The sequence below is a fragment of the Molossus molossus genome, unplaced genomic scaffold (genome assembly GCF_014108415.1).
Source record: "Molossus molossus isolate mMolMol1 unplaced genomic scaffold, mMolMol1.p scaffold_m16_p_1, whole genome shotgun sequence".
NCBI classification, from domain to species: Eukaryota; Metazoa; Chordata; class Mammalia; order Chiroptera; family Molossidae; genus Molossus; species Molossus molossus.
The window spans coordinates 11543914-11555824 of record NW_023425344.1 but is presented as its reverse complement, the minus strand read 5'-3'; the positions used below and the strand labels follow the sequence as shown (position 1 = coordinate 11555824).

The window sequence follows — 11911 nt, the reverse complement described above, 5'->3', positions numbered from 1 at the left end:
GTAGGCCACGCATCCTCTGGCTGGGTGCTTACTCTTCAGTCACAAAGAAACCTGAAAGCTGCCTTTGTTACCATAACATTGCATATTTGAATTTCTGTGCTTTACCTTGGCATTTATGAACATCTCTGGGCACACCATTGCACTAATTGTTAGTTCTTAGGAAGTGTTCAATAAAAATTCTGAATATGCTCACCTACATGTGTGTAACCATGGGGAGAAGTTTGATCCCTGCCCTACTCTGGTTTTGTTTAAAACTCAATTTACTTAAATTGAGTTTATGCAATAAATATGAGTTGAAAATAGTGCCACCACTGAAATATTGCCAAGAAGAGGGAAGTCAAAATGGTGCCCAGCAGAGAACGCAGTGCTTATAATGGAAATTGCCCCAGGTGAGGTTAAAAAGCACAATAGGCACACAATATAAAGCCTTTGCTGAACGAGCCAGTGTGTAATCAGATGTAATTACAATACCTTAAATTAAGAAACAGCCTGTTTCTCCAATTCAATCATGCACCAAATAAAGTCACATAAATAGTATGTATTCTCTAATTCTTTGTATGGTTGTATCACTTATAATGTAATCTGCAAGACTGTAAAATTTTAAGAACATAAACCTTAACTCAAACTGAATTAAATTTAAAAAGGGAGTTAACTGGCTCCTCTGACTAAAAAACTAGATATGGCTTCAGAAAATGCTTGATCCAACACATAAAACAATGATCAGAATCTGGTTTCTGTGTGTCTATATTTGGGTTCACTTTTAGGTGTTGGCTTCAATCTCTAAGGCACCTCCACTAACCTCTCCTCTCATCTCAGGATGGCTGCCAGAGAACTACATTTTCCCTTGGTTATCTACATTATGGAAGAGTATGCCACCTAACCACTCTACTAAAAGTCTGGAATCCAAGTTTGATTGAACTAGCTGAGGTCATATGTCCATCCTAAACAGAATGGGTGAGGACTGAGCCACATGATGTATCTTGTTTTGGGTTGAGTCAGCATCCCCTAAAATATGAGAAGAGATAGATAGCTGCAGCATAGATTGCTAGTTCCTTTTCCTCCCACACAGGTGATTAGAATGCACTTCCCCGCTTCTCTTGCAGCTAGGTGCAGTCATGTAACTGAGTTATAACAAATAGCATGAAAGCCTTGCCCATAACATTATCCCACATTTAATTCTCTCTATTTTTCCCACTCTTCAGCTAAAAGTAAAGGACTCTAAAAATTTAGAGGATGTCAGCGCCAAGAAAATGGAAGAAGCAGAAATCTCTGAATGAGAAAGTTGAAGCCAGGAACACCCACATTAGACTATGGCATGAGTGAGAAATACGTTTTTATAATGCTTAGGCATTGCAACAATATGCATTAGTTTAACTAATATAATACTACAAAGAATATTGGAGTGATGTTTCCAACAGTAGGGCAAATAGATGTTGGACTGCCCAAAATAAGCAACATCCACTGCAACAATGGTTTTCAAAATGTGGATTATCTTTAAATAAAATGGAAGCAATTATGCTGCCAGAGACATCTCAGTCTACATACATTTTCTTTTATAGAAGAGGAGCATTGTAATGACTTAGCCACAAACCAAATAAACAAAGCAGCAATTGCCTCTTGTACTATAATAAGCCTTTGCAAACATGCCCTGCATTTGCACATGGCTTCCTTAATAAATGGATGCTATTTTCTTATGTTCACCAGCAGTCATATCAAATAAGAGATGCAATTTAAATTTGCTCTGCATCTCAGGGAACCACTCTTCAATATAACTAGCATTTTCTAAAATGAAAAATGTATTTTTCTAAAATCTCTTCCTCTTCGATTTTAATGTGCAAACAGAAAGCAGACAGAAGAAAGCAAAATCTAAGTGGCATGGAGAAGGCAATATAGATGAAGCTCTGAACCAGTTCCAGCGGCAGTGAAAGAGGCAAGGAAGGAATAGTGACTGGTTGAAGCCTAAGTCAATCACCTCTTATTCTTAATGGAGTGTGCTCAGAGTAGAGTGAGACTGCTACCAAAATCAAAGCATGAGCAGGTGTCCAACAACAACAACAAAATCAGGAAACGACATGCCAAATGACAGACAAGTATGTGCCTTGCCTGGAGAGCTCCTTCCTCTTCAAATAGATACATTCTACTCATCTTGCAGGTCTCTGCTGAAATATCATAGCCTTGGGACAGATTCTGATGAAAATTCCCTCCTCACCTCCATGTAGTTATTCCTTCTCTTATAATTACCTTAATAACCTTCACTCTTCTTCCATAGCTCTTCTCATTACTGTAATTACAGAGTTATCTGTGTAATTATTTAAGGTCTGTCTTCCCATCTAGAGTGAGAGTCCTTTGGCACAAAGACTACATTGCCTTGTTCACCTATATATTTCCTGGGCCTGGCACAGTGCTTGGCACATAGCGGAAACGCATTAATTCCAATGGCAGTCTGGTGGGTGGTGGGGCTGGCATCGAGCTATTTTAAAAGGATCAAGTGCCTAAGTACATTTTAGCCTGACATTTTCCCTTTGGGCAATTTTGAAAAAAGGGGGGAAAACTAGAAATCAATAATATATTATCTCTTAAATTATCTAAGAAATCATCTCTTTTGTAAAACACCTGGAGAAATTGTAGAAATCTTTCTTTGGACCCTTTTCCTTAGAGACAAAGACTATCACATCACTACATATGGACTGATACCTCTAAAATAATATCCTCTCATATCTTTCCCCGGAGAAAAACTATGGCCCAGTGCAAGACCTTTAGATCAATCTCTATTCCATCACTCAAGTTTTGTCACTTTCCTGTTACATATTCCCCAAGTCCCTTCCCCCCTTTCTAAGAGAGCCCTATTTTTCTTATTTTCACAGTGGCCTGAATGTATAACCTCAAAGGTTATAAAAATAAAAAAAGATAATGTGGGTAAACAGGCTAGCTCTGGCTCTGTGACCCAGCACCAATGTTCTATTATTTTTCCTGTCTCTTCATGGCATTCCCTATCCTGAAGGCCTCTCTGCCATTTAGTCTTGTTGCAGCCACTTGACTTTTCTTCCACCTGCCTCCTTACTCAATTCCGCTTCAAGCTCAGAGTAGAAAGGATCTAATTCAAAGTCCTCAATGATTGATTGGGTTTTAATTTTTAAGCTAACATTTATTGAGATTTCATATAATCTCATTTAATGTCACAATCTTATGAGATAGGCACTATTTATTAATCACTCATCATTGATAAGAACCCTATGGCTCATAGAGGATAAGTAACTTGCCCAGTGTGACATCGCTTGTTAATGGACTGAATGGCCGAGAGGCCTTTAGGACCCTGGAATTCAAAGCCAGCTCTGCCTGACTCCAAATCCACACTTCCCACAGCACCACACTGCCTTTCCTTTTTTTTTTTTTCTTCTGTTAATATCCTTGTTCCACCCAAAGAGTAAAAGCTTTCAATGGAAAATTGCTTAGTTAGTTGCCAAAATTATGTTACCACATGTGGCCGGTGTAAAACCATTAATTCACAGAGGTCCAACCATGTCATCTTCAGCCAAGATATTATAACAGACACCGTAGAAGATGACTTTGACCTCAGCTTCTGTCATCATGATGCTTTTGTAGTGACAGACAGAAAACAGAGTTTAAAAAGGAAGTATTTGAATAATGTAAACAATCTTACAATTATCAGTCAACCTGGAAAATACTCTTCATTCCCAATTGATATCACAACCACTTTAGAAGGTATATGTAGGCTGTGAACATTTTAGGTTATTTAAAGACTTTAGAAAGACTCACTGTTCCTTAACTATTTTAACTTAGTTCTGTAATAACAACTGGATACAGAAATAGCAATGACTTTTACTCAGATTATCATCAAATAACAAAAACTAGAAGAATTTATACTCAAGCATTATTGACCATGTGGCCAAAACATGTTCACACTGAAAATATTAGCACAGATACAAGGAAGATCCTAGACTGGAAGGCCAATGTGAGATTCCAAATGGGGTCAAATGAGTTAGAGACCCAAAACCAGGGACTCCAAAGATGAGACCACGCTAATAAGATGAGACCACTCTAATAAGGCCAGAAGAAATACCACCTTCCTAGTTAAGGTGTTCAGTGTATTATAGTAAAAGTTTGGTAATTTAACACCATACCCCAATCCCTTCTACATAAGATGTATGTGTGTGTGTGTGTGTGTGTGCAGATGTGTGTGTGTGTGTGTGTGTGCGTGTGCATGTGATTTTATGCTTACACTAAATATTAATAACAGAACAAGTTCATTGTACAATTTGGGTACATTCTCAAAAATAAAATCCTTTAATTGTCTTCACAAAGTCTTGAGTTAGATAACCCTATGCAAGTATTGTTAAATTCAGCTGTACCAAATCCAGGTGACAGTAACTTTCCTAAGAATCACTTTGTTTGTGTTCAGACATATGGCTCAAGTTACCTCTTTCCTAGAAAATGATATCTGATCCAGTTTGAATAAACAAATGTTCTGCTATCAAAAGTACTCACTGCCCTGGCCAGCACACTGTGGTTGGAGCATCGTACTGTACACCGAAAAGTCACAGTTTCAATTCCCAGTCAGGGCACATACCCAGGTTGTAGGTTCAATCCCCGGTTGGGGCACATGCAAGAGGCAACCAATCAATGTTTCATTCTCACATCAGTGTCTCTCTCTCTCTTCCTCTCCCTGCCTCTCTCTCTAAGAAAACAAAACAAAAGTCCTCACCAACAGAGTCATTTTCCTGGTAATCAACCTGCTCTTCATCCTTGCTCAAGACGCATTTTTTATGGTCTATTTTATGCCAGGTCTGTGTTAAGTACTGGAGATACCTTCAAGGGACACACAAGTAGAGGAGATCGACATGGACATAGATGTTGGACTAAAATGATGTAGTTCCCAGGATAAAAACTGGCTCAGGATATAGTGACAGCAACGAGGAGGACATGTTTGATTCTATGGCTCTCAAAACATTTTAAAAGATGGTGAAACATGAGCTAAATCTAGAAATAGAAGTGAGTGCTTCTCCCTCATTGCAGAGAGAGAGAGAGATTTGAACCTTACCATAGAATCTTTCATACTAAGATCCATGTCAGTGATAGTATCCTATTGCCAGAATCTTGGGGTTCACATACAGAGCTCTGCAGTAGATAGTTCCCTGAAACAGAATCCTGGAGCCCTTTCTTCTATTAACTATAATCCAGGTTCCTGCCACCTGTAACCAATTCTGACCCACTGATGATTTTGAAGGGGATGACTAGACAGAACTTCTCCTAATCACAAATACAGAGCTTGAAGTAAGTTTGGCGCCTGAAATTGGCAGTAGATGTAGTAGGCATGGCAAGCAAGGAGAGAAGTTTGTAAAAGTATCAGGGAGAATAAACAGTGATAACAATAATTGCTAAAATAGACTGAATTCTTACTGTGTGTTGTGAGTACTTTTGATACTTGATATGCATCAACTAATTTAATCCTCAATTTCATATACAAGAATTAACCCCATTTGATGGATGAAAAGGCCAAGGCAGAGAGATGTGTTAAGTAGCTTGCCCAATGCCACAGAGCTAACAAGCAGGAGGCAAACCCAGGAGGTCTCAGTACAAATTTCATGCTGAGAATCTCTTTGCTAAACAGCCTCAAAACCCACAGTGCAGTCTAAGGAGTTTGACAGGAGTCCGCGTCCAGGAGGATTAGCGAACTCTGATCCTGGAGCAGGCCTATGCTGGGCACTATCCTCCCTGCAGGGCTGTTGATACGAAGGCAGAAAAGGCGACGTATTTCACGGGGGTTCGGTGTCCTTTCTCTGAAGCCTGAAATCAGTGAAGACAACAGTTTCCCTGAAATTAGTACAATCGTAGTCCCTTTCACCTAACCAATTAAAAAGATGCACAGAACCTTCTAGAAATAGCTGCCTCCCAAATATCACTTCCACATTTGCAGGGGCCAGAATTTCCCATTTCAAGTCTGTTTGCATGATCTTCATATTAATTCTTCCAAAATGACATTTTATCATAAAGAGTATCTCCCTTTAACTTCCCTGTGTCAATATTAACGAAGGCATTTGTGTGTTTATTAAGTAAAAATTGGGTCCTGACAATCACGCAGTCAATTCCGAGACCCACGAGCTCATTCTTCAAGCCTTCGCAATTGCTTTTTTAATTTCTTCTGTTGACATTGACCCTGAGTGAGGTTATTTATAAAAATCTTTATGAATATAATTTATGACTTAATTTTAACAAGTATTAGATAGATGTTATCACTGAGTCCATGACCTGAGGTGGTGAAGATTTCCTATCAGATAGCATCAAGATTCATTTAAATTTCTCATTTTGTAATTCCTGTTCTATTTCCCTTGCAGCACTAAGGGTCAAATATAAATGAAATGAGAAGTGTCTTTCACATTAACTGTTCTTTATTGATTCCTTGGAGCAGAAATGTAGATTTTTCTAAACCAACTGGAGCGTTGGAAAAACAAACTACCTAAAGGAAGACAAAGACTATTTTTATGTGTACCTACAATAATAATATTATAAATGAGATGTCTTACAATGTATTCAGTATGTTCTACATTACAGTATTCTTAAGTTTATATTTTTAAATGAAAAACAGAAACATATATTTTTAACTGAAAAGCTCTTAAAAATATGCTCATTCAAGGATTTCAAACTGATCACCCACAGGATAAATAGTGTTTGACCTATACAGGATTTTAAAAATAAAATTTAAAAGGCCCAGCTGATGTCGCTCAGTGGTTTGAACATCATCCCATAGATTGAGAGGTCCCAGGCTTGATCCCCAGTAGGGGGCACGCAGGAGGCAGCGGATCGATGTTTCTATCTCTCTCTCTCCTTTCCTGTCTAAAAAATCAATATTAAAAAAAAATAATAATAAAATGTTACAAAAAAGTCTTGATTTTTAACTTCTTTTGAAAACTCAAAAGATGGCAACACTGTGCCCATACCTCCCAGGGTAATAATGGCCCCTCTGGGGAGTCTGTGCTTTCTCCTGTTGTCACAGACCCACTGCTCATTTCTGTCTTATCCCTTAGACGTTTCATGCTCTCATATTAACCGCCTGATCCCTGAAGGTTGTGAGGTTGTCAATCCTGTTCTTGTTCAACTACTTTGTTTTACAGATGAGGACACTGAGAAACAGCAAGATTAAATAACATGTCCACACAGCTAGGACAAGGACTAGGTCCCAGTCTCCTAACTCCTAACCCACGCCACACTACCTATTTTCTTAGAATAATTTTTGTTCTTAACAATATCTATTGGACACATGGATACATATTATTTAATACCTCATTAAGTGTAACAAATAGGTAAATGTTATTGAGCCTCTGGTCTTGCCAAAGACATTTGTAATGATAACCTAATTTACTGATCTTAACAGAATACTTTACCACCTACAGATCTGTCATCAGAAAGAAATACTAGCGGTGAGAATTGCTCAGAATGATAATGTGTGATGCTATATTGTATTGATTTCTGTCTGATGTCTTGCAGTAGTGATTAGGCAGTATTCTAAACACAACTACTGCCGAGCCCAGGAAACCGAGCATGGGCTTAGAAGACACTCATAATGAAAAACACTAAGAAACGTCCCTGTGTTAGGCAGCCAAGATGGCCCAATGATCCACATCTCCAGGTATTCGTGCCCTTAATTCTCCTCCTTTTGAGTGAGGACTGGACTCAGTGACTCACTGCTAATGAATAGACTGTGGCAGAAATAATGGTATGTCACTTGCAAAGATTAGATTATAGTAGACTGTGGCTTCTGTCTGGAGGGGCTCTCGCTTGCTTGCGTTTGGATTGCTTGCCCTGTGAGAAGCCAGCTGTCGTGTTGCGAAGCAGCCCTGTGAAGGGAGCCATGTGGTAAGAGACTGCAGCTCGCCAACAACCACGCGAGTGAGCGGAAAGCAGAAGCCCTCCCGGTCTACACTCTACATGACACCGTGACCCCAGTCAACAGACTGACTGCAACCTTACGAGAAATTTTGAGCCAGAAGAATTCAGATAAGCCATTCCCAGATTTCTGACCCACAGAAACTATGGAATAATAAATGGTTGCTGTTTTAAGCCACAAGTGTAGGGTAATCTGTTACAGCAATAGTCAAACAAGCTCCTCCTCCACAGATAGAGATCAAAATTCCTGAGTTCCCCATGTGTGGTGAGCCACTTCAATTTTTACCACATATTGTAAAGAATGTATACATATATGAGCGTGTGTGCATATATATATAAACACATGTATATGTGCATGTATATCTCAGAAATGTGAAATCATACTGATTAAAAATACATACAGCCCTGGCTGGTTTGGCTCAGCGGTTAGAGCGTTGACCTGCGGTCCAGAGAGACCCGCGTTCTGTTTCCGCTAAGGGCGCGTACCTCGGTTGTAGTTTGTCCCCAGCCCAGGTTGGTCATGTGGGTGGCAGCCCCTTGATGTGTCCCTTTCTCGTCGATGTTTCTCTCTCTCTCTCTCTCACTCCCTTTCTCTCCCTCCCACTCTATCTAAACAAAAAATGGAAAAATGTCCTCAGGTGAGAATTAAAAAAACAAACAACAACAACAAAAAATACATACATATGAGTGAAACAGAACTGTGTTCAAATCCTGACTCTGTCACTTATTAGCTAGATGACCTTGGAAAGATACTCAGCTTTCATTTCCTCATCTGCAAACTGAAATTAGCAATCTCACTGAATGTTCTCAATGATTAATTCTTAATGTACTATTGCAGTTACTGGTTGCCCTGTGGAGAGACTGAGAGGCTCACCAACGACCACACGAGTGAGCTGAAAGCAGACGCCCGCCCAGTCTGTACTCAATATGACACCATAACTATGACAGTCCACTCCGAGGTCAGATCCAGTTCCAGTGGGCTCAAGCCATACAGCAGCCGAAAGGTCATCCACGCATCTAAATCACCTACGCTTCATGGTGAGCTTCAAGCACACCCTAGACCCAGCTCACCTTCCCCAGGAAGCTGTCTGAGCATCAGATTGAGCCATCTGTGAAACGGTGTTTATAGACACCTTCCTTGTAAAGATGATTATGTGATATGTGTCCAAATGCCGTGGACAATGATCAGCTGAACCCTTGATCACGAGGCTTTTATACTGCTCACCATGAGTAAAAGAGAACTGTCTGAATAAACTTATTTTTAGCCAAAGTTCAAGATTTCTAAACTATAATTCTACAGATTATGACTTTTCTGTTCATTTTCATAATTAACATCTTTGGCTTGCTCACTCCCTAAAGGAAAAATAAATTTTCACAGAGCAGCTTGCTCAGGATTATTTATGGATGTAAAAATTTGCCATCCAAGGTCGGCAATAGCTCAGTCCAAGAGTCTTGAGTGTTTGTGTGGGAGGTTGTGATTGTTTTTCTGTCATCAGACCCAAAAATGTAAGCCTGAGCAATTATTCACAATTTGATGAAAATTATTTAGAACCTGTTTAAATTTGCTCCTTTATTTAACAAAATTGTATTGGACATGCTTCTGCCAAGGTAAATGAGATGCCACACTTAACTTAAAGTGGATTGTAGGCAAGTGGCAGGGACAGATGTTTAAAGATATGACAATAATACAATGTATTATAAATAGGTTCAGCACTCTAACATACTGGGAGCACTGGCTATAGAAAGGAGAAGGAAATTCTGCTTTGAGGGACAGTGAAATAATTCTAGGAAGAGAGAGTGTGAGTTAAGCCTTAAAAGAGGAGCTGGAACATACTGATGAGCGGAGAAATGAAGAGGTTGACACCCTTCCAGGTCCAATCATACGAACAAAGGCATGAAGGTATGGAAGGCAAGGTGTTTGAAAAGCCTCAAGAATATGGAGTTTAAAATATAAGAAGATTATAGTAAGAGATGAGGATGGAATGAAAAGATGAGCCCAGATCAGGAAGAGTATTTAGTCATGAATAAATAAAGATATAAGCTAGGGCAGAAGCAGTTACAATTGAAAGGAGGTCAACAGATTCAAGGATGACAGTTAACTTAGAAAAGAAATGTCACAGTTAGAAAACTGATTGAATGCATTTATTATTTTATTTTATGCCTTTTGTTTTTGTGTAAAGCAAAATGGTGAAATAAAAGAGAAGCAATAAAAGATATGAAAATAGCCTTGGCCCTGTGGCTTAGTTGGTTGAAGTATCACCCCATACACCAAAATATTACAGGTTTGATTCCTGGTCAGGGCACATACCTAGGTTGAGGGTTCAGTCCCTGGATGGGAGGTAACAGATGGATGTTTCTCCCTCAGATCGATGTTTCTCTCTCTCTCTTCTCTCTCCCCCCCCCCTTTCTGTCTCTCTAAAAATCAATAAAACATATCCTTGGGTGAGAATTAAAAAGAAAAAGATATGAAAATAATGAGACCATCAAAAAGAAGGGATATAGCAAAAAGAAGGGTTAATCACGGAAGAGATAAAAAGATAGTTGAGAAATACTCCATTTGAGGAGTCAGTGGGGCATTCAGAGTTTAAGACAGTGGAAAGTTTAAAAAGTTTAAAGCTAATGAAGGAATAAAGGGGATGTAATTAAGGGAATTACTTTGAAAACTAAATTACATACAGTACAATAGAAGATCCAATCCAGATTTTATATAAATCCTCAGGAAGCTTAGCATTCAGCTCAGTCTTGAAATTCATTTGCTCCTATAAACCAGAACAGAGACAAGCAAACGTTTTCTTTAAAGGCCTGATAGTATTTTAAGTTTTCATTGGTCTCTTGCAATAATTCAATCTGCCATAATGCAACAGCAGTGAGAGACAATACACGGACAAATGGGCATGGCTATATTCCAATAAAACTTTATTTACAAACACAGGTGTCCAGCCTTCGAGCAGTCATTTTCCAACTCCTGCAGCAAATGTTTTATGATTTCACTTTATTCAATGTAGATGACATCATTTTTTACTAATAAAGTGAAACATATTAAAAAAAAAATAGCTACCACTTGTAAGGTGCTTACTACGTGTCAGACACTTTCTAAGCATTTTTAATATAAACTCTAGTAGCTTACTTGACACAAAACTATGAGGTAGAGATTAATATCTCCTTTTATAAGTGAAGAAGATGAGGATCAGAGAGATTAATGTGCCAGTCACTGGTAAATAGTGAAACGAGAGTTGAAAAAGCAAGACAGGACTTTGCCTTCAGGTATTATACTAGACTAGCTATTCCAAAAGATCCCTCCTACTGAAAACTATCTAGATGCTGGATGGATTACAACTAATATGGTTTAAAAGGCTGTTTCCGAGCTCAAAAGAAAGCAAGAAAAATCCCCCAAAGACCAAAAAAGTTAGCCTTATATGGTAAAACTAGCAGTAAGTAAATACAAAAGCTGAGACTTTTCTGCTGGCAAGTGATTGCAGTGGGAACCCAGGAAAACCAGGACTGGTGGTCACACAAAGAAGGGACCCTCAACCCATTAATAAATCTGAGATCCTTGCATAAAGTAGGATCTGCAGATAGGGCTCCATTCTTAGTGAAAGATCAGATCAGAAAACAAAATATTCGTGCTCGCTTCGGCAGCATATATACTAAAATTAGAACAATACAAAGATTAGTATGGTCCCTGTGCAAGGATGACAAGCAAATTCGCGAACTGTTCCATATTTTTTATTCACCATGACCAAGTGGGATTCATCCCAAGGATGCAAGGCTAGTATAATATTCACAAATCAATAAGTGTGATACATCATAAATGAAATGAAGAATAAAAACCACATGATCACAATAGATGCCGAAAAAGCCTTTGACAAAATCCAGCATCCATTTCTTATAAAAACTCTCAGCAATGTGGAAATAGAGGGATCATATCTAGACATAATAAAGGCCATATATGAAAAACCTACAGCTAGCATCATACTCAATGGGCAAAAACTAAAAGCATTTCTCTTAA

At 38.8% G+C, this 11911-nt stretch overlaps 1 non-coding gene across 1 annotated transcript; it reads left to right on the top strand.

Annotated features, from left to right (window-relative positions):
- Positions 1–11525: 11525 nt before the first annotated feature.
- Positions 11526–11629, top strand: LOC118621599. Its single transcript, XR_004957736.1, has one exon. It is a non-coding gene; the product is annotated as a U6 spliceosomal RNA (small nuclear RNA).
- The last annotated feature ends 282 nt before the right edge of the window (positions 11630–11911 follow it).